A 25,000-nucleotide genomic window follows, 5' to 3' on the forward strand; every position below is an offset into this window, starting at 1 on the left:
ACGTACTAGAGCATAACATACCAGAGTGTAGCGTCCAGAGCATGACGTACCAGAACATGACGTACCAGAGCATGACACACCAGAGAGTGACGTACCAGAGAGTGACGTACTAGAGCATAACGTACCAGAGCACGACATACCAGAGCGTAGCGTACCAGAGCATGACGTACCAGAGCACGACATACCAAAGCATGACGTACCAGAGCATATGATGTACCAGAGCATGACGTACCAGAGCACGACATACCAGAGCGTAGCGTACCAGAGCATGACGAACCAGAGCATGACGAACCAGAGCATGACGTACCAGAGCATGAAGTACCAGAGCATAACGTACCAGAGCATGATGTACCAGAGAGTGACGTACCAGAGCGTGACGTACCAGAGCACGACGTACCAGAGCGTGACGTACCACAGAGTGACGTACCAGAGCATGACGTACCAGAGCATGAAGTACCAGAGCATAACGTACCAGAGCGTGACGTACCAGAGCGACGTACCAGAGCATGACGTACCAGAGCGTGACATACCAGAGCATGACGTACAAGACTGTGACATACAAGAGTATGACGTACCAGAGCATGACGTACCAGAACATGACGTATCAGAGCGTGATGTACCAGAGCATGACGTACAAGAGCGTAGCGTACAAGAGCTTGACGTACCAGAGCATGATGTACGAGAAATGACGTAACAGAGCATGACGTAACAGAGAATGACATACCAGAGCATGACGTACCAGAACATAGCTTACCAAAGCATGACGAACCAGAGCATGACGTATTAGAGCGTAGCGTACCAGAGCATGACGTACCAGAGCATGACGTACCAGAGCACGACATACCAGAGCGTAGCGTACCAGAGCATGACGAACCAGAGCATGACGAACCAGAGCATGACGTACCAGAGCATGACGTACCAGAGCACGACATACCAGAGCGTAGCGTACCAGAGCATGACGAACCAGAGCATGACGTACCAGAGCATGAAGTACCAGAGCATAACGTACCAGAGCATGACGTACCAGAGCATGACGTATTAGAGCGTAGCGTACCAGAGCACGACATACCAGAGCATGACGTACAAGAGCGTAGCGTACAAGAGCTTGACGTACCAGAGCATGATGTACGAGAAATTACGTAACAGAGCATGAAGTACCAGAGCTTGACGTATCAGAGCGTGATGTACCAGAGCATGACGTACAAGAGCGTAGCGTACAAGAGCTTGACGTACCAGAGCATGATGTACGAGAAATGACGTAACAGAGCATGAAGTACCAGAGCTTGATGTACCAGAGCATGATGTACGAGAAATGATGTAACAGAGCATGACGTACCAGAGCACGACATACCAGAGCGTAGCGTACCAGAGCATGACGAACCAGAGCATGACGAACCAGAGCATGACGTACCAGAGCATGAAGTACCAGAGCATAACGTACCAGAGCACGACATACCAGAGCGTAGCGTACCAGAGCATGACGTACCAGAGCATGACGTACCAGAGCCTGACGTACCGGAGCACGACGTACCAGAGCGTGACGTACCAGAGCGTGACGTACCAGAGAGTGACGTACCAGAGAGTGACGTACCAGAGCGTGACGTACAAGAGCATGACGTACCAGAGCATGACGTACCAGAGCATGACGTACCAGAGCATGACGTACCAGAGAGTAGACTACCAGAGCATGAAGTACCAGAGCAGGACGAACCATAGCGTGATGTACCAGAGAGTGAAGTACCAGAACGTGACGAACCAGAGCACGACGTACCAGAGCATGACATAAAAGAGCATGACGTACCATAGCATGACGTACCAGAGCATGACATACCAGAGCATGACGTACCAGAGCATGACGTACCAGAGCATGACGTACCAGAGCATGACTCACCAGAGCATGACGTACCACAGCGTTGCGTACGAAAGCATGACGCACCAGAGCATGAAGTACCAGAGAATACCGTACAAGAGCGTAGCATACAGGAGCTTGATGTACCAGAGCATGATGTACGAGAAATGACATAACAGAGCATGACGTACCAGAGCACGACATACCAGAGCGTAGCGTACCAGAGCATGACGAACCAGAGCATGACGAACCAGAGCATGACGTACCAGAGCATGACGTACCAGAGCACGACATACCAGAGCGTAGCGTACCAGAGCATGACGAACCAGATCATGACGTACCAGAGCATGAAGTACCAGAGCATAACGTACCAGAGCATGACGTACCAGAGCATGACGTATTAGAGCGTAGCGTACCAGAGCACGACATACCAGAGCATGACGTACAAGAGCGTAGCGTACAAGAGCTTGACGTACCAGAGCATGATGTACGAGAAATGACGTAACAGAGCATGAAGTACCAGAGCTTGACGTATCAGAGCGTGATGTACCAGAGCATGACGTACAAGAGCGTAGCGTACAAGAGCTTGACGTACCAGAGCATGATGTACGAGAAATGACGTAACAGAGCATGAAGTACCAGAGCTTGATGTACCAGAGCATGATGTACGAGAAATGACGTAACAGAGCATGACGTACCAGAGCACGACATACCAGAGCGTAGCGTACCAGAGCATGACGAACCAGAGCATGACGAACCAGAGCATGACGTACCAGAGCATGAAGTACCAGAGCATGACGTACCAGAGCACGACATACCAGAGCGTAGCGTACCAGAGCATGACGTACCAGAGCATGACGTACCAGAGCCTGACGTACCGGAGCACGACGTACCAGAGCGTGACGTACCAGAGCGTGACGTACCAGAGAGTGACGTACCAGAGAGTGACGTACCAGAGCATGACATACAAGAGCATGACGTACCAGAGCATGACGTACCAGAGCATGACGTACCAGAGCATGACGTACCAGAGAGTAGACTACCAGAGCATGAAGTACCAGAGCAGGACGAACCATAGCGTGATGTACCAGAGAGTGAAGTACCAGAACGTGACGAACCAGAGCACGACGTACCAGAGCATGACATAAAAGAGCATGACGTACCATAGCATGACGTACCAGAGCATGACATACCAGAGCATGACGTACCAGAGCATGACGTACCAGAGCATGACGTACCAGAGCATGACTCACCAGAGCATGACGTACCACAGCGTTGCGTACGAAAGCATGACGCACCAGAGCATGAAGTATCAGAGAATACCGTACAAGAGCGTAGCATACAGGAGCTTGATGTACCAGAGCATGATGTACGAGAAATGACATAACAGAGCATGACGTACCAGAGCATGACGTACCAGAGCATGACGTTCCGGACCATAGCTTACCAGAGCAGGACGAACCAGAGCATGACGTATTAGAGCGTAGCGTACCAGAGCATGACATACAAGAGTGTGACATACAAGAGTATGATATACCAGAGTGTAGTGTCCAGAGCATGACGTACCAGAACATGACGTACCAGAGCATGACACACCAGAGAGTAACGTACCAGAGAGTGACGTACTAGAGCATAACGTACCAGAGCACGACATACCAGAGCGTAGCGTACCAGAGCATGACGTACCAGAGCACGACGTACCAGAGCATGACGTACCAGAGCATGATGTACCAGAGCATGACGTACCAGAGCACGACATACCAGAGCGTAGCGTACCAGAGCATGACGAACCAGAGCATGACGAACCAGAGCATGACGTACCAGAGCATGAAGTACCAGAGCATGAAGTACCAGAGCATAACGTACCAGAGCATGACGTACCAGAGAGTGACGTACCAGAGCGTGACGTACCAGAGCATGACGTACCAGAGCACGACGTACCAGAGCACGACGTACCACAGAGTCACGTACCAGAGCGTGACGTACCAGAGCGACGTACCAGAGCGTGACGTACTAGAGCATAACGTACCAGAGCACGACATACCAGAGCGTAGCGTACCAGAGCATGACGTACCAGAGCACGACGTACCAGAGCATGACGTACAAGAGCATGACGTATTAGAGCGTAGCGTACCAGAGCATGACGTACCAGAGCATGACGTACCAGAGCACGACATACCAGAGCGTAGCATACCAGAGCATGACGTACCAGAGAGTGACGTACCAGAGCATGACGTACCAGAGCACGACGTATTAGAGCGTAGCGTACCAGAGCATGACGTACCAGAGCATGACGTACCAGAGCACGACATACCAGAGCGTAGCGTACCAGAGCATGACGAACCAGAGCATGACGAACCAGAGCATGAAGTACCAGAGCATGAAGTACCAGAGCATAACGTACCAGAGCATGACGTACCAGAGAGTGACGTACCAGAGCATGATGTATCAGAGCGTGATGTACCAGAGCATGACGTACCAGAGCATGAAGTACCAGAGCATAACGTACCAGAGCATGACGTACCAGAGAGTGACGTACCAGAGCGTGACGTACCAGAGCACGACGTACCAGAGCATGACGTACCAGAGTCTGACGTACCACAGAGTGACGTACCAGAGCGTGACGTACCAGAGCGAAGTACCAGAGCGTGACGTACTAGAGCATAACGTACCAGAGCACGACATACCAGAGCGTAGCGTACCAGAGCATGACGTACCAGAGCACGACGTACCAGAGCATGACGTACAAGAGCATGACGTACCAGAGAGTGACGTACCAGAGCACGACGTACCAGAGCACGACGTATTAGAGTGTAGCGTACCAGAGCATGACGTACCAGAGCATGACGTACCAGAGCACGACATACCAGAGCGTAGCGTACCAGAGCATGACGTACCAGAGAGTGACGTACCAGAGCATGACGTTCCGGACCATAGCTTACCAGAGCAGGACGAACCAGAGCATGACGTATTAGAGCGTAGCGTACCAGAGCATGACATACAAGAGTGTGACATACAAGAGTATGATATACCAGAGTGTAGTGTCCAGAGCATGACGTACCAGAGCATGACACACCAGAGAGTAACGTACCAGAGAGTGACGTACTAGAGCATAACGTACCAGAGCACGACATACCAGAGCGTAGCGTACCAGAGCATGACGTACCAGAGCACGACGTACCAGAGCATGACGTACCAGAGCATGATGTACCAGAGCATGACGTACCAGAGCACGACATACCAGAGCGTAGCGTACCAGAGCATGACGAACCAGAGCATGACGAACCAGAGCATGACGTACCAGAGCATGAAGTACCAGAGCATGAAGTACCAGAGCATAACGTACCAGAGCATGACGTACCAGAGAGTGACGTACCAGAGCGTGACGTACCAGAGCACGACGTACCAGAGCACGACGTACCAGAGCACGACGTACCACAGAGTCACGTACCAGAGCGTGACGTACCAGAGCGACGTACCAGAGCGTGACGTACTAGAGCATAACGTACCAGAGCACGACATACCAGAGCGTAGCGTACCAGAGCATGACGTACCAGAGCACGACGTACCAGAGCATGACGTACAAGAGCATGACGTATTAGAGCGTAGCGTACCAGAGCATGACGTACCAGAGCATGACGTACCAGAGCACGACATACCAGAGCGTAGCGTACCAGAGCATGACGTACCAGAGAGTGACGTACCAGAGCATGACGTACCAGAGCACGACGTATTAGAGCGTAGCGTACCAGAGCATGACGTACCAGAGCATGACGTACCAGAGCACGACATACCAGAGCGTAGCGTACCAGAGCATGACGAACCAGAGCATGACGAACCAGAGCATGACGTACCAGAGCATGAAGTACCAGAGCATAACGTACCAGAGCATGACGTACCAGAGAGTGACGTACCAGAGCATGACGTATCAGAGCGTGATGTACCAGAGCATGACGTACAGGAGCGTAGCGTACAAGAGCTTGACGTACCAGAGCATGATGTACGAGAAATGACGTAACAGAGCATGAAGTACCAGAGCTTGATGTACCAGAGCATGATGTACGACAAATGACGTAACAGAGCATGACGTAACAGAGAATGACATACCAGAGCATGACGTACCAGAACATAGCTTACCAGAGCATGACGAACCAGAGCATGACGTATTAGAGCGTAGTGTACCAGAGCATGACGTACCAGAGCATGACGTACCAGAGCACGACATACCAGAGCGTAGCGTACCAGAGCATGACGAACCAGAGCATGACGAACCAGAGCATGACGTACCAGAACATAGCTTACCAGAGCATAACGTACCAGAGCATGACGTACCAGAGCATGACGTATTAGAGCGTAGCGTACCAGAGCACGACATACCAGAGCATGACGTACAAGAGCGTAGCGTACAAGAGCTTGACGTACCAGAGCATGATGTACGAGAAATTACGTAACAGAGCATGAAGTACCAGAGCTTGACGTATCAGAGCGTGATGTACCAGAGCATGACGTACAAGAGCGTAGCGTACAAGAGCTTGACGTACCAGAGAATGATGTACGAGAAATGACGTAACAGAGCATGACGTACCAGAGCACGACATACCAGAGCGTAGCGTACCAGAGCATGACGAACCAGAGCATGACGAACCAGAGCATGACGTACCAGAGCATGAAGTACCAGAGCATAACGTACCAGAGCATGACGTACCAGAGCATGACTCACCAGAGCATGACTCACCAGAGCATGACTCACCAGAGCGTTGCGTACGAAAGCATGACGCACCAGAGCATGAAGTACCAGAGAATGCCGTACAAGAGCGTAGCATACAGGAGCTTGATGTACCAGAGCATGATGTACGAGAAATGACATAACAGAGCATGACGTACCAGAGCATGACGTACCAGAGCATGACGTTCCGGACCATAGCTTACCAGAGCAGGACGAACCAGAGCATGACGTATTAGAGCGTAGCGTACCAGAGCATGACATACAAGAGTGTGACATACAAGAGTATGATATACCAGAGTGTAGCGTCCAGAGCATGACACACCAGAGAGTAACGTACCAGAGAGTGACGTACTAGAGCATAACGTACCAGAGCACGACATACCAGAGCGTAGCGTACCAGAGCATGACATACCAGAGCACGACGTACCAGAGCATGTCGTACCAGAGCATGATGTACCAGAGCATGACGTACCAGAGCACGACATACCAGAGCATAACGTACCAGAGCGTGACGTACCAGAGAGTGACGTACCAGAGCGTGACGTACCAGAGCACGACGTACCAGAGCATGACGTACCACAGAGTGACGTACCAGAGCGTGACGTACCAGAGCGAAGTACCAGAGCGTGACGTACTAGAGCATAACGTACCAGAGCACGACATACCAGAGCGTAGCGTACCAGAGCATGACGTACCAGAGCACAACGTACCAGAGTATGACGTACAAGAGCATGACGTACCAGAGAGTGACGTACCAGAGCACGACGTACCAGAGCACGACGTATTAGAGTGTAGCGTACCAGAGCATGACGTACCAGAGCATGACGTACCAGAGCACGACATACCAGAGCGTAGCGTACCAGAGCATGACGTACCAGAGAGTGACGTACCAGAGCATGACGTACCAGAGCACGACGTATTATAGCGTAGCGTACCAGAGCATGACGTACCAGAGCATGACGTACCAGAGCACGACATACCAGAGCGTAGCGTACCAGAGCATGACGAACCAGAGCATGACGAACCAGAGCATGAAGTACCAGAGCATAACGTACCAGAGCATGACGTACCAGAGAGTGACGTACCAGAGCGTGACGTACCAGAGCGTGACGTACCAGAGCGTGACATACCAGAGCATGACGTACAAGAGTGTGACATACAAGAGTATGACGTACCAGAGAGTGACGTACCAGAGAGTGACATACAAGAGTATGACATACCAGAGCATGACGTACCAGAACATAGCTTACCAGAGCATGACGAACCAGAGCATGACGTATTAGAGCGTAGCGTACCAGAGCATGACGTACCAGAGCATGACGTACCAGAGCACGACATACCAGAGCGTAGCGTACCAGAGCATGACGAACCAGAGCATGACGAACCAGAGCATGACGTACCAGAACATAGCTTACCAGAGCATGACGAACCAGAGCATGACGTATTAGAGCGTAGCGTACCAGAGCATGACGTACCAGAGCATGACGTACCAGAGCATGACGTACCAGAGCACGACATACCAGAGCGTAGCGTACCAGAGCATGACGAACCAGTGCTTGACGAACCAGAGCATGACGTACCAGAGCATGAAGTACCAGAGCATAACGTACCAGAGCATGACGTACCAGAGCATGACGTATTAGAGCGTAGCGTACCAGAGCACGACATACCAGAGCATGACGTACAAGAGCGTAGCGTACAAGAGCTTGACGTACCAGAGCATGATGTACGAGAAATGGCATAACAGAGCATGAAGTACCAGAGCTTGACGTATCAGAGCGTGATGTACCAGAGCATGACGTACAAGAGCGTAGCGTACAAGAGCTTGACGTACCAGAGCATGATGTACGATAAATAACGTAACAGAGCATGAAGTACCAGAGCTTGATGTACCAGAGCATGATGTACGAGAAATGACGTAACAGAGCATGACGTACCAGAGCACGACATACCAGAGCGTAGCGTACCAGAGCATGACGAACCAGAGCATGATGAACCAGAGCATGACGTACCAGAGCATGAAGTACCAGAGCATGACGTACCAGAGCATGACGTACCAGAGCCTGACGTACCGGAGCACGACGTACCAGAGCGTGACATACCAGAGCGTGACGTACCAGAGAGTGACGTACCAGAGAGTGACGTACAAGAGCGTGACATACAAGAGTATGATGTACCAGAGCGTAACGTCCAGAGCATGACGTACCAGAACATGACGTACCAGAGCATGACGTACCAGAGCATGACGTACCAGAGCATGACGTACCACAGCATGACGTAGCAGAGAATAACGTACAAGTGCGTAGCGTACAAGAGCTTGACGTACCAGAGAATGATGTACCAGAGCGTAGCGTACCAGAGCACGACGTACCAGAGCATGGCGTACCAGAGCACGACGTACCAGAGCGTAGCGTACCAGAGCATGACGTACCAGAGCATGGCGTACCAGAGCATGGCGTACCAGAGCATGGCGTACCAGAGCACGAAGTACCAGAGCATGACGTACCAGAGAGTGACATACCAGAGAGTGACGTACTAGAGCGTGACGTACAAGAGTGAGACATACAACAGTATGATATACCAGAGCGTAGCGTCCAGAGCATGACGTACCAGAACATGACGTATCAGAGTGTGATGTACCAGAGCATGACGTACCAGAGCATAGCATACCAGAGCATGACGTACCAGAGCATGACGTACCAGAGCATGACATACAAGAGCGTAGCGTACAAGAGCTTGACGTACCAGAGCATGATGTACGAGAAATTACGAAACAGAGCATGACATACCAGAGCATGACGTACTAGAGCATGACGTACCAGAGCATGACGTACCAGAGCGTAGCGTACCAGAGCATGACGAACCAGAGCATGACGTACTAGAGCGTAGCGTACCAGAGCATGACGTACCAAAGCGCAGGGTACCAGAGCATGACTCTCTGATATTTAACTGATACAACAGGTAGAGACCTACTTCCGGGTTGGAGCGAGCGGTCGCATCCGAGCGCTTCGGTCTGCAGGTAGTATAACTTTTCATTACATTTCATTACATTTCATTATAGTACAACGGTTTGATTTGTCTAATCTTAGCAATTTCTTCTTAGCTAGCTACATAGCCGTCTTTGTATCAAAGATAATTGCGTAATTATCGTATTTCGTCGTCCTAACGTAGTCTACACTGCTATCTACCCAGCAGCTAGCCAGCTAGCAAACGTCCACCGTCTTCCGAATAGCAGCACTGTAAAAACTATTACACTCAACTGAACGACTTGATTAGTGTAGTGTAGTGTTAGCTAGCTACATAGTTGTCTTTGCTGTCTTCGTATCCAAGATAATTGTGTAGTTTAGAGTGTGTAGTCTTAGAGTGATTATCTTAATTTACCGAGGTTAGCTAGCCAGCTATTTGTCGTCCTTAACGTAGGAGACACTGCTAGCTAGCCAACAGCTAGCCAACGTCTACCGAATAGAACTTCCTCACTCAACAACCCGGTCGCATTCGCTCCACAGGTAGTATCACATTTTCATTTCATTTCATTACAGTACAACGGTTTGATTTGTTTGATCGTAGCTAGCTACATAGCTAGCTACATAGCCGTCTTTGTATCAAAGATAATTGTGTAGTCTAGAGCGATTTTCTAGGTTAGCTAGCCAGCTATTGTCGTTCTTTTAACGCAACGTAACGTAATCAACACTGCTAGCTAGCCAGCTAGCCCCCGAATAGCACCACTGTAGAAACTATCACACTCAACGGAACGACTTGATTAGTGTAGTGCCAACAACGCAGCCACTGCCAGCTAGCCTACAAAGTCAACAACGCAGCCACTGCCAGCTAGCCTACTTCAGCAGTACTGTATCATTATAATCATTTTAGTCAATAAGATTCTTGCTACGTAAGCTTAACTTTCTGAACATTCGAGACGTGTAGTCCACTTGTCATTCCAATCTCCTTTGCATTAGCGTAGCCTCTTCTGTAGCCTGTCAACTATGTGTCTGTCTATCCCTGTTCTCTCCTCTCTGCACAGACCATACAAACGCTCCACACCGCGTGGCCGCGGCCACCCTAATCTGGTGGTCCCAGCGCACGACCCACGTGGAGTTCCAGGTCTCCGGTAGCCTCTGGAACTGCCGATCTGCGGCCAACAAGGCAGAGTTCATCTCAGCCTATGCCTCCCTCCAGTCCCTCGACTTCGTGGCACTGACGGAAACATGGATCACCACAGATAACACTGCTACTCCTACTGCTCTCTCTTCGTCCGCCCACGTGTTCTCGCACACCCGAGAGCTTCTGGTCAGCGGGGTGGTGGCACCGGGATCCTCATCTCTCCCAAGTGGTCATTCTCTCTTTCTCCCCTTACCCATCTGTCTATCGCCTCCTTTGAATTCCATGCTGTCACAGTTACCAGCCCTTTCAAGCTTAACATCCTTATCATTTATCGCCCTCCAGGTTCCCTCGGAGAGTTCATCAATGAGCTTGATGCCTTGATAAGCTCCTTTCCTGAGGACGGCTCACCTCTCACAGTTCTGGGCGACTTTAACCTCCCCACGTCTACCTTTGACTCATTCCTCTCTGCCTCCTTCTTTCCACTCCTCTCCTCTTTTGACCTCACCCTCTCACCTTCCCCCTACTCACAAGGCAGGCAATACGCTCGACCTCATCTTTACTAGATGCTGTTCTTCCACTAACCTCATTGCAACTCCCCTCCAAGTCTCCGACCACTACCTTGTATCCTTTTCCCTCTCGCTCTCATCCAACACTTCCCACACTGCCCCTACTCGGATGGTATCGCGCCGTCCCAACCTTCGCTCTCTCTCCCCCGCTACTCTCTCCTCTTCCATCCTATCATCTCTTCCCTCTGCTCAAACCTTCTCCAACCTATCTCCTGATTCTGCCTCCTCAACCCTCCTCTCCTCCCTTTCTGCATCCTTTGACTCTCTATGTCCCCTATCCTCCAGGCCGGCTCGGTCCTCCCCTCCCGCTCCGTGGCTCGACGACTCATTGCGAGCTCGCAGAACAGGGCTCCGGGCAGCCGAGCGGAAATGGAGGAAAACTCGCCCCCCTGCGGACCTGGCATCCTTTCACTCCCTCCTCTCTACATTTTCCTCTTCTGTCTCTGCTGCTAAAGCCACTTTCTACCACTCTAAATTCCAAGCATCTGCCTCTAACCCTAGGAAGCTCTTTGCCACCTTCTCCTCCCTCCTGAATCCTCCACCCACCCCCCTCCTCCCTCTCTGCAGATGACTTCGTCAACCATTTTGAAAAGAAGGTCGACGACATCCGATCCTCGTTTGCTAAGTCAAACGACACCGCTGGTTCTGCTCACACTGCCCTACCCTGTGCTCTGACCTCTTTCTCCCCTCTCTCTACAGATGAAATCTCGCGTCTTGTGACGGCCGGCCGCCCAACAACCTGCCCGCTTGACCCTATCCCCTCCCTCTCTTCTCCAGACCATTTCCGGAGACCTTCTCCCTTACCTCACCTCGCTCATCAACTCATCCCTGACCGCTGGCTACGTCCCTTCCGTCTTCAAGAGAGCGAGAGTTGCACCCCTTCTGAAAAAACCTACACTCGATCCCTCCGATGTCAACAACTACAGACCAGTATCCCTTCTTTCTTTTCTCTCCAAAACTCTTGAACGTGCCGTCCTTGGCCAGCTCTCCCGCTATCTCTCTCAGAATGACCTTCTTGATCCAAATCAGTCAGGTTTCAAGACTAGTCATTCAACTGAGACTGCTCTTCTCTGTATCACGGAGGCGCTCCGCACTGCTAAAGCTAACTCTCTCTCCTCTGCTCTCATCCTTCTAGACCTATCGGCTGCCTTCGATACTGTGAACCATCAGATCCTCCTCTCCACCCTCTCCGAGTTGGGCATCTCCGGCGCGGCCCACGCTTGGGATTGCGTCCTACCTGACAGGTCGCTCCTACCAGGTGGCGTGGCGAGAATCTGTCTCCTCACCACGCGCTCTCACCACTGGCGTCCCCCAGGGCTCTGTTCTAGGCCCTCTCCTATTCTCGCTATACACCAAGTCACTTGGCTCGTTCATAACCTCACATGGCCTCTCCTATCATTGCTATGCAGACGACACACAATTAATCTTCTCCTTTCCCCCTTCTGATGACCAGGTGGCGAATCGCATCTCTGCATGTCTGGCAGACATATCAGTGTGGATGACGGATCACCACCTCAAGCTGAACCTCGGCAAGACGGAGCTGCTCTTCCTCCCGGGGAAGGACTGCCCGTTCCATGATCTCGCCATCACGGTTGACAACTCCATTGTGTCCTCCTCCCAGAGCGCTAAGAACCTTGGCGTGATCCTGGACAACACCCTGTCGTTCTCAACTAACATCAAGGCGGTGGCCCGTTCCTGTAGGTTCATGCTCTACAACATCCGCAGAGTACGACCCTGCCTCACACAGGAACCGGCGCAGGTCCTAACCCAGGCACTTGTCATCTCCCGTCTGGATTACTGCAACTCGCTGTTGGCTGGGCTCCCTGCCTGTGCCATTAAACCCCTACAACTCATCCAGAACGCCGCAGCCCGTCTGGTGTTCAACCTTCCCAAGTTCTCTCACGTCACCCCGCTCCTCCGCTCTCTCCACTGGCTTCCAGTTGAAGCTCGCATCCGCTACAAGACCATGGTGCTTGCCTACGGAGCTGTGAGGGGAACGGCACCTCAGTACCTCCAGGCTCTGATCAGGCCCTACACCCAAACAAGGGCACTGCGTTCATCCACCTCTGGCCTGCTCGCCTCCCTACCACTGAGGAAGTACAGTTCCCGCGCAGCCCAGTCAAAACTGTTCGCTGCTCTGGCCCCCCAATGGTGGAACAAACTCCCTCACGACGCCAGGACAGCGGAGTCAATCACCACCTTCCGGAGACACCTGAAACCCCACCTCTTTCAGGAATACCTAGGATAGGATAAAGTAATCCTTCTCACCCCCCTTACTAGATTTAGATGCACTATTGTAAAGTGGCTGTTCCACTGGATGTCTTAAGGTGAACACACCAATTTGTAAGTCGCTCTGGATAAGAGCGTCTGCTAAATGACTTGAATGTAAATGTAGAGATAGACAATCAAGACATTTGTTTTCCAGCGTTAAAATAAAACAGAACTTTTCAATGCTCCTGCACTCAATTCCATTGTAATGTGACGCCCACATAAATGTCCCCTACCCCCAGTGCTCCCCTCAGTGTCCCCTCAACCCCCAGTGTCTCCCCACCTCTCAGTATCCCCCCAGCGTCCCCCAACCCCCAGTTCCCCCATGTCCCCCCACCACTCAGTGTCTCCCCAGTGTCCTCAGTGTCCCCCAACCTCCCAGTGTCCCCCACCCCTCAGTGCCTCCCTTCCCCCAGTTTCCAATCATGTCCCAGGTCCCCCTTCTTACCTTGAGATGTGAAAGCTGTCTCCTGTCATCTTCCAGCTGCCTCTTTTTGTTCTCGACCTCTATCTGCCTCTTCCTCTTCTCCTGTTGGTGCATAGGGAAAACACAGAGTAGAGATGATATGATCACCCCAAGAAACAGTGGCAACCTGTTCTACCCCTGTAGGTTCCTGTTGCTCAGTGGATTGGGGCATAGTGCCAGCAACACTGGAATCGTCTCCGTTTTCTAGTAAACAGTGACATAACAGTGAGTAATCAGTGAATGGTCCATTACGGCACTAAATTCCCAGTGCAACTGATATTTGGCCTCATTTCGTTTGTGTCTTGGACTCCTCAGCTGGAATAAATATGTAAAAACTCAAACTTTCATCTACTAAAGACCAGTACTAACCATATTCAAGTGTGTACAGAAATATACAAGAATACTTTTTATTCTCGCGTGTATTTACAGAGAGGCTACTGTCCAGACTGTCCATTCAATCTCCTCAGTAAATACAATCTACCACAGATCATAGCAATAGAGAAATGAAAGGTCCACACAGTTAGAAGAGCTACACTCCTGACACAGACCCTGTGGCTGTAGTGGCCAACTACAGATATAAGATTTACTAGGCCATTCCACTCTAGTACAGAGGAAACCATAAACATTCTCCTCCTGAAGAGCTGTCCTGCTCAACAGTTACATACTTTGGCATGTGCTGTGTCACAGTGTCCCTCCTTCAGGCTTGGTATTTTGACATGAAAGAGTTGTTTGAAAGGGCATTCTAGGCTGAATTTCATACAGTGCTGGATAAGGTAACTAATCTATATGTGTATATCAATATGTGCTCTATGTTGAGTATAGAGAAGGTTTGCTGGATAGAAATGGTTTACTTGAGGTTATAGGAAGACATGGCATGACTCTCTTATACCCCAAGATGACTTGGACTAATTCAAGTCCTTATATTCAACCTCCCAAACACACACGCATGCACATGAACAGATGCACGCAACACACACACACACACACACACACACACACACACACACACACACACACACCTTTATTTGAATCCACCAATCATATAACATCAAGACGGATTCAAACATTTAAAAGTTCTGCGACACAAGGACACATAAGGATACAAAAAGCACCTTGTCCACACAGCTAGGCTGCCCTTAACGGCTGAAACAGAGCAGTACCTTGCCGGTTACTTTGCCATAGTCTGAGACAGGCGTGCCATCTGAAGGCCACATACCGTAAGCCTATGTACGTGGCCGAGACTGACAAATATCAGCGCCACCAACTTGCACTTATATCCCAGGCTGTTCAAGCGCGATACAAGGGCCTGGAATTTAAGAAGCTTGTCAGAGGCCGGATCCATGTAATAATCAAATGAGCAGCCCACTTCCAAAATGTTCTTCCCCCACAACATCACACACATACACACAATGAGCCGTGCATTTCTCATTGTGCCAGGCAATGGAGGCTCCGAGGAGGAGGAAGGGGAGACCCATCCTACTCAGTGCATTTAATACAATAAAAACAGTGAAACATTTTAAAAAGTTAGACTTTTTGGATAAAACTATACAAAATTCACTCCCGTTCAAAAGTTTGGGGTCACTTAGGAATGTCCTTGTTTTTGAAAGAAAAGCAAATTTTTTGGTCCGTTAAAATAACATCAAATTGATCAGAAATACAGTGCAGACATTGTTAATGTTGTAAATGACTATTGTAGCTGGAAATGGCTGATTTGTAATGGAATATCTACATAGGCATACAGAGGCCCATTATCATTAACCATCACTCCTGTGTTCCAATGGCACGTTGTGTTAGCTAATCCAAGTTTACCATTTTAAAAGCCTAATTGATCATTAGAAAACCCTTTTGCAATTATGCTAGCACAGCTGAAAACTGTTGTCCTGATTAAAGAAGCAATAAAACTGGCCTTCTTAAAAATAGTTGAGAATCTGGAGCATCAGCATTTGTGGGTTCGATTACAAGCTCAAATGGCCAGAACAAAGGACTTTATTCTGAAACTCATCAGTCTATTCTTGTTCTGAGAAATGAAGGCTACTCCATGCGAGAAATTGCCAAGAAACTGAAGATCTCGTACAACGCTGTGTACTACTCCCTTCACAGAACAGCGGAAACTGTCTCTAACCAGAATATAAAGAGGAGTGGGAGGCCCCAGTGCACAACTGAGCAAGAGGACAAGTACATTAGAGTGTCTAGTTTGAGAAGCAAACACCTCACAAGTCCTCAACTGGCAGCTTCATTGAATAGTACCCGCAAAACACCAGTCTCAACGTCAACAGTAAAGAGGCGACTCCGGGAGGCAGTGTTGCAAAGAAAAAGACATATCTCAGACTGGCAATTAAAAATAAAAGATTAAGATGGGCAAAATAACACAGACACTGGACAGAGGAACTTTCATTCATAGGCTTGGTTGTAACAACCTCATGATGGGTCCAGGGAAAATGTGAGTATCATGTAGTAGCCTAAACCTATCGATGTTACATTGAGCTGAGTGAATGGAATATGAATGACCGTCATCCAACATGCCTTAATAGCAATAAGGCAATTTTCATAAAACATAAAAAATCTTCCTTAAATTTAAACAGCACCAATCGCAACTGGTGGCAGGGTATTATGTTTAAAAGATCTGGCCATAGTCTACATGACTTCGTCTCTGCTCTGTCTCCAGACAAGCCAGCTCCAAGCCAGCTCCAAGCCAGCTCCAAGCCAGCTCCAAGCATTAGAAATACAATTCACAAGCCTGCCAACTGAAACCCAATCAAAGACAATCCACTTACCCCTAAACCCAGGCACTTGTTGATCAGATAATAATTGGATAGGGTGTGAGCAATATGGTTGAAACTATCAGCCTATTGGGGGTGGGGGGACAGGGGGGTGGGGGGCATTGGGGGTGGGGGGATAAGGTAATAAGTTATTGGCTGAGCCTTTCACATGCCAATGTGATAGTCAACACCTCGTTCTTTCCATCTTTGCTCTATGTTGGATAAACTGGCCCTGTCTGTGATTGTTTTCTCCACATCTGTCTCTGTCTCTGTTCCCCTCAGTTTTTTTTAGCACAGTAGAAAGATGTATGCATTTCCTCCTTCTCTTCACTCTGCCAAAAATAACAATGTTCTGCTAGCGTGTGAACAGGTGTGATAATGCTGTCAGCGGTTTCACCCTGCTCCTGTTGCCCACATTAAACCTAGCTCTCTCAAATACAATGTTGTGTCGCCTTAGGAAATGCATTTCAAAACGGTCTTAACGGCACTGTAGTTACGTTTCTCTTCCTCAGTCAAAGGTGAAGGATTTAATATATCCTCGACTTCATCACCCATAGAGTAAATCAGTGTATTAACTTGAAATGCCACATTTTTCAAGTTTAAGCCTGAAGCTACTCTGTACCTTTCAAATCTATTTTGGCCCATTTTGAATGTCTCTGAGGGATTCGGCTACTTCAGGCACACTCGTTGCAAACAAGTGTATAAACTCGAGCACACAGCCATGCAATCTCCATAATAAAACATTTGCAGTATAATGGCCTTACTAAAGAGGTTAGCGACTTTCAACGTGACACCATCATAGGAAGCCATCTTATGATGGATGCCATCTTTCCAACAAGTCAGTTGGTCAAATTTCTGCTGTTACTGTAAAAGTGGAAATGTCTAGGAGCAACAACAGCTCAGCCACGAAGTGGTAGGCCACACAAGCTCACAGAATGGGACCGCCGAGTGCTGAATCTTAACGCTACAACATAGATGATTCCAACTTTGTGGCAACAGTTTGGGGAAGGCCCTTTCCTGTTTCAGCATGCCCCCGTGCACAAAGCGAGGTCCATACAGAAACGGATGGTTGATACCGGTGTAGAAGAACTTACAGAGCCCTGCCCTCAACTCCATCGAACACCTTTGGAATGAATTGGAACGCCGACTGCGAGCCAAGCCTAATCGCCCAACATCAGTGCCCAAACTCACCGATGCTCTCGTGGCTAAATGGAAGCAAGTCCCTGTAGCAATGTTACTACAACATCTAGTGGAAAGCCATCCCAGAATAGTGGAGGCTGTAATTGTATTTATTTTATTTTACCTTTATTTAACTAGGCAAGTCAGTTAAGAACAAATCCTTATTTTCAATTACGGCCTAGGAACAGTGGGTTAACTGCCTGTTCAGGGGCAGAGCGACAGATTTGTACCTTGTCAGCTCAGGGGTTTGAACTTGCAACCTTCCGGTTACTAGTCCAACGCTTTAACCACGAGGCTACCCTGCCACCCACTTACCCTGTCGCAGCAAAGGGGGGACCAATTCCATATTAATGCCCAAGATTTTTCAGCAGCAGGGACTGGGAGACTAGTCAGGATCGAGGGAAAGATGAACGACGCAAAGTACAGAGATCCTTGATGAAAACCTACTCCAGAGCACTCATCACCTCAGACTTGGGCAAAGGTTAACCTTCTAACCGGACAACGGCCCTAAGCACACAGCCAAGAACAACGCAGGAGTTGCTTGGGGACAAATCTCTGAATGTCCTTGAGTGGCCCAGCCAGAGCCCGGATTTGAACCCGATCAAAAATCTCTGTAGAGACTTGAAAATAGCTGTGCAGCGACGCTCCCCATCCAACCTGACAGAGCTTGAAAGGATCTGCAGAGGAGAATGGGAGAAACTCCCCAAATACAGGTGTGCCAAGTTTGTAGCATCGTACCCAAGAAGACTGAAGGCTGTAATCACTACCAAAGGTGCTTCAACAAAGTACTGAGTGAAGGGTCTGAATACTTATGTATATGTGATATCTGTTATTTTTATTTTACACATTTACATACATTTCTAAAAAATCAGTTTTTGCTTCGTCATTATGGTGTATTGTGTGTAGATTGATGAGGAAAATAAACAATTTAATCCATTTTAGAGTAAGGCTGTAATCAATTTTAGAGTAAGGCTGCTCTAGCATCTCAGTGCTAGAGGCATTACTGCAGTCCCTGGTTCGAATCCAGGATGCATCAGATCCAACTGTGATTGGGAGTCCCACAGGGTGGCGCACAATTGGCCCAGCATCACCAGGGTAGGCTGTCATTGCAAATAAGAATTTGTTCTTAACTGACTTGCCTAGTTAAATAAAAGGTTAAAGATGGCTGGCTCAGTTGGTTAGAGTGCAGAGTTTATAACACTACAGTAGTGGGTTCAATTACCATGTGGGCAGAATGAGCTAAATTATTTTACTATCGTTATGGAAGACATAAGGCTGATAGAAAGAGAGGGGAGGAGAGTTGAGGGTATAGGCATAAGGCTGTATGGGAAGTGAGTGTTTGTTAGCATTTTTATTTACAGTGCCCATTTAAACTGTGCAGTCTGCAGCACTGGCCTTGGCTAGGTCTGTCTGTAGGTTTTTCTCATGCAGCACTATTAAAAAGGGTACGAATTAAATTGAAAGAATGAGAGAAGGAGACAGAGCGAGAGAAGTGGAGGGAGAAAGAGAGGTAGGGAGAGGAGGAGAGAGAGAGGGAAAAGGGTGTGTAGAGGAAGGGGGAGGTAGAGATGGAGGCATAGATAGACAGGTGAGTACCTCTCTCTCCATCCAGGCAAAGAATGAATAAGGCAGAATCGTTAAAGATAATTGTGTGTGTGTCTCTGTGTGTGTGTGTGTGTGTGTGTGTGTGTGTGTGTGTGTGTGTGTGTGTAGGGCAGATAAAGACATAGCGAAATATTGTTATAAGGAGAGCAAGATAGAGGAGAAGAGAAAGAGTTTGGGGCTGAAAGACACAGGCTTGGGAATGAAAGGTTTTAATTCTCCTTCCCAGTTGGTAAGAATGAATGATTAAAGCCTCAAAAGATGAATGCGCGAAACGCTCATGGAACACCCTCGGAAAGTTCAAGACGTAAATGAAAGTGGATGAGGAAATCTCCAATAAAATCCATCAAACCCCAACCAGTCCATCTACAACTCTATACAAGCATATTAGGTGCTGCAATCGTTTCCCTGCGCAGTAATGTCGGAGTATGTCAATCTGTGTAGATTGTACTGTATAGAAAGTGTTTTGAGGGTGAGAGTGAAACAGATGATCTCATCACTTACCGCTATAGCCTGGATTCTCTCCTGCTGTGACAGCCCCTCAGACATCCTGCCAGAAAGAGAGAAACAATTGAAATGAGAGAAACAATTGAGAGAGAGAGAGAGAGAGAGAGAGAGAGAGAGGGAGAGAGAGAGAGAAGGGGAGGGAGAAACAGAGGTAGGAAGAGGGGGAGAGAGGGGAATGAAGAAAGGGTGGTAGAAAGAAGAAAAGGGTGGGTAGAGGAAGGGGGAAAAAAAGAGAGAGAGAGAGAGAGAGAGGATGTTAAACACGGTTAACAAGAAACCCACAAGACAATTGGCTGTGAAGACAACATTCTGAAGACTATTAGGTTTGTGGTCTTAGATACTATGGGTCTCTTTGCATTTGAAACATGTTGATGTTGAGAAGCATCCCATCCAGTCCCAGACGGGTGCATCCATTCCATCCAGTCCCAGACTGTGTTGGTCAGGAGTGACCTTCCCCCCTCTGATAGCCCTGTTTGAAAGATGAGATGTACAACATGCCACGAGGGAACGCAGGAATGCCTGGCCTCCGCTACGGTCCTTCTCCACCGACCCAACACCCCTGCTACCCCCCCATATACTGTAACACACACCACCTGTAAAAATATCATGCGTTTTTCGGGGCTCCTAAGTGAAATATGCTTGGCTGATTGGCTTACAGTGGAGAGTGGTATGAGAAGCTGAGGGGGTAAGCGGAAAGAGTGGAAAGCGGGAGGTTATAATTTACAATGAGGGCCTTTATTTTAATTAACAAGGCGAGCCAGCAGAACTCAGCCTAGGACCATGTGTACCAGGCAAAAAAGAGGACAAAATGTTTTATTGTTTCAAGTTTCAAGTTTTATTTGTCACAAGCACAAATGCTTAATTTGTAAGCCCTAGCCAACAGTGTAGTATTCAATATCAAAATATTATGACTCATTTATTTTTTTAACCCAGAGAAATAAGAAATAAGAGAGGAAGATATATACAGAGTCAGAGCCAGTAACACATTTACAATGTGCAGGGATACTGGAGTATTGAGGTAGATGTAAATATGTAGGCAGCCATTAGGAGAAAGTGACTGGTAACAGCATTAATAATAATAACAATAGTAAACAGCATAGCAGCAGCATAAGTGGTGAGTGAGTGCCTGCGTGGTGGGGAGAGTGTCTACGTAAGTGTGAGGTGTGGGTGAGTGCAAGAGTGTCAGTGTAGGCGGATGGATATACATGTAAACAGGGCTGAAAAGCTGAAAAGTGACTGGTAGCAGGAATATAGAAATAATTATGGTACTATACTAAATGGTAATATATACACATGTAAACAGGGCTGAAAAGTGACTGGTAGCAGGAATATATAAATACGTATGATAATATACTAATGGTAATGTAAACAGGAATAATAGTGACCAGTAGGATAAGAAATATATAGATACTAATGGTAATCAATAATCAATGAACAGCAGTGTAGTGGTAGAAATAAGTCGAATCAATAATCATACTCAACATTTCTATAGGCTATGCAATTGCACAAGAAAACAGAGTGACGGCCTCTACTAAAAAGAGTAGGATCCCATGAGCCTTCTATAGGCTAGGCCTACTATATTTATTTCTCAACTTTCCTAATATTAAGCACATTGCTTATTTACAACAGGAGTATAGCCTACCTGGCTGCAGTGGTGTAAAGTACTTAAGTAGTACATTAAAGTCGTTTTACATAAGTAGATTTTTGGGGTATATAGTATATATATATTACAATGTTTGACAACTTTTACTTCACTACATTCCTAAGGAAAATAATATACTTTTTACTTCATACACTTTCCCTGACACCCAAAAGTACTTTTTTGACAGGAAAATGGTCCAATTCACACAACTTATCAAGAGAATATCCCTGGTCATCCCTGCTACCTCTTATTTTTTTAATATATATTTTTCTATTGTGTTATTGACTGTACATTTGTTTATGTGTAACTCTGTGTTGTTGTTTTGTCGCACTGCTTTGCTTTATCTTGGCCAGGTCGCAGTTGTAAATGAGAACTTGTTCTCAACTGGCCTACCTGGTTAAATAAAGGTGAAATAAAAAATAAATAAATATCTGGAAGACTCACTAAACACATGCTTGGTTTGTAAATGAATGTCAGAGTGTTGTAGTGTACCCCTGGCAATCCATGAATGTAAAAAATAAAAAAATAAAAAAATAACATTGTCCTGTCTGATTTGCATAATATAAGGAATTTGAATTTATTAAATCATTTTACTTTTGATACTTAAGTACATTTTAGCAATTCCATTTACTTGTGATACTTAAGTATATTTCAAACCAAATACTTTTAGACTCTTACTCAGTGGGTATTTTACTGTGAGACTTTTACTTGAGTCATTTTCTATTAAGGCATCTTAATTTTTTGTTTCTTTACTTCTACTCAAGTATGACTTTTGACTACTTTTTCCACCACTGCCTGGCTGGCATGAAAACCATTTTTTCCCCTCTGCCACTGTTTCGATGTAGGTGCATGATAATGGTCCATTCTAAATCAAAACAAATTTCACTCATATATTATTTTACTAAATCAAGAATAGTCTGATGGGTGACAATATTAGCCTATCACCTGTGAATGATGCCCAGCATAAAAAAATGCCTTTTTTCTCAACTTTTCAAATCATATTCGCACCACAGTTTCAAGTTTGGGGAAGATAATTTTCACCATAAAAATGCACCTTTATAATAAAAGCATTACATGCATAATTGTATTTGTCGTCACATTTGATAATGGTGTTTTCCGCTAATGGAACATTTGCCCTTATAGCCTACTACCATGTGTGCATTGCTGCACTTATAATGTGAAGAAACAGCCTAATAGTTTATCAATATTTTAAGCCAAACTTTCTAATCTGTTGCGTCAGCCACATTGGGTAAAACGCTTTTAATTTTTAGATGCTAGTTGTATTAATTTGGGATCTATCGCATCCCCCAACTGTCCCAGACTATGTTTGGAATAGAATAGGTCAACTTTTGCACTATGGGGGACAGTAGATTTACATAGGCTAGAGCTTTTGCTGTTTGTTAGGCCTACTCCTCTTGTTGGCTGACGAAAAGTAAATGTGGACAGTTCTTCCAATATCTTCAATATGCACCTCGGAATTGGATAAGGACACGCGCAGTTGCATCCCCGATGTGTCCGTCTTCACTTGTAGCCTGTGAGAAAGACCCAATCACGTGATGGAGAGGCATGTGAGTGAGAGGTGATTCGGAGCGCACAGCACTCTGGGCCAAGGGCACAACAGCCACTGGTGGTAAAAGGCATGGATTTTTTTAGTGTGTATTATGGCCATACAAAGGAGATGCCCTCATAAAATTCTAGGCATTATCGAGTGCTTGACAAATTGTGATTGAGTGACCGATGTATTGTGTACAGCCCGTGCAAAAAAACTAATCAGAGCTCATGCTTTTCAAGTTACTTTTTTCATATCATCATTAGAGTTTTTGGGAACAAGAATGATGGTAGTCATCTTGAAACATGTGGGGATAACAGACATGGACAAGGAGAGGTTGAAAATGGGATGCTCCCTTTGAAAATTCTGTGATATATGCAAAACACATAGGTGTTTGCGTCGATGCTATGTCTCTGGGACAAAATGCTATTAGCGTATCACATGTGGCTCATCTTAGATGCTACGCTAGGCTAATGCTATTGCTTTGTGTGGCTTCGACTGCTTGGCCTGAGTATGCAGAGTTCAGCAGTGCTGCATCATGTAGATGGCTGTATTGTCTGAGGAAAATGAGTATCTACCAATAAGTAAAGGCTATCCACCAATAAGTAAAGGCTATCTACCAATAAGTAGAAGCTACCCACCAATCTGTACAGGCTAAGTTTGATGGAGGCTGTTGGAGTGGCTACAGTACATCAGGAGATAAACTAATTCATCTGAGTAGAAACCTTCAGAGCGCGAGTGGGTCAAAGTGTAGTGGTGAATCGATTACATAACCTTGCATTATTAATGTGTAAAACCAACCATTTAGACTGGATTTTTTTTGTTCCTTCCCAGCTGCAGCTCGGAATTCTCTAAAAATATCACACGCTAATTTTCTCACTGTCACATGCACATTTTCATGAAGTGCCAACAACGGCAGAAGGGTTCTGGTTTTGGTCAGCCCTCAAAGAGAAGCTTGTTCCTGTTCAACAGGCATTGCTTCATTTTCATTTTTTTTTATCCCATAAATGAATTGTTATGTTGCCCAATATTAGCCCTTGAAGCTTTTTGTCATTAGAAATAGGATGATGAATGCATCAATGAGGCCAAACAAAATGGCTGTGGTATATTGCTGTGGGAATGTTCAAACTTCCAGGATCAACACATTTGGTTCTAATGCCTCTGGGGGTATTGCAGAGCACTGGTCAATTTCACTCATGAATACTGACCATGAACTGGTGCATCATGTCCAGCCCTTTTCATTACACGTGAACATTTCATTGGAGGTGAATCTGAGGGCACTGTGACCTGATGTGTTTGTGTGTGAGAATGTGTGTGTGCGTGCATGCTTTCTTGCAAGCGTGTATGTGAGGGGGCTGTATGTGGGTGCATTCCAGAAGAGGACCTGTCAAAGCACCAGTAAAACGGCACTGCTGCAACAAGCTAAGCTCCATAGGGGCCTACAGGAGCTATATACAGACGCGGGGGGCTTAAGGGATCACACCTCAAATTTGACAGGGAGTCATTAATAGTGATATTAATAGTGACACTAATGACATCACTTCATACTACACACTCTAAGAAGAAACGGGTTCCAAAAGAGTTCTTTGCAGAGGGATATGGTTCTACCAAAAACCATTTTGCTCAGAAGAACCCTTTTTGGAAGACAAGTCTTCATTGTAAGGCAAAGGGTTCTACCTAGAAACTTTAACATCATAAGAGCCATTTTGGAAGAAATGGTTCTTTGATGATTCTTTGGTAGGCAAGAATAATTATTTGGAAGGCAAGAAGGGTTCTACATAGAACC

The 25,000-nt window shown here is 47.1% G+C and overlaps 1 pseudogene; it reads right to left on the bottom strand.

Moving 5' to 3' along the window:
- The window catches only part of LOC115109766 (paralemmin-1-like), a 101,230-nt pseudogene that overhangs the window by 52,726 nt on the left and 23,504 nt on the right, over positions 1-25,000 (bottom strand).

Source organism: Oncorhynchus nerka, linkage group LG25, assembly GCF_034236695.1.
Source record: "Oncorhynchus nerka isolate Pitt River linkage group LG25, Oner_Uvic_2.0, whole genome shotgun sequence".
Classification (NCBI taxonomy): domain Eukaryota; kingdom Metazoa; phylum Chordata; class Actinopteri; order Salmoniformes; family Salmonidae; genus Oncorhynchus; species Oncorhynchus nerka.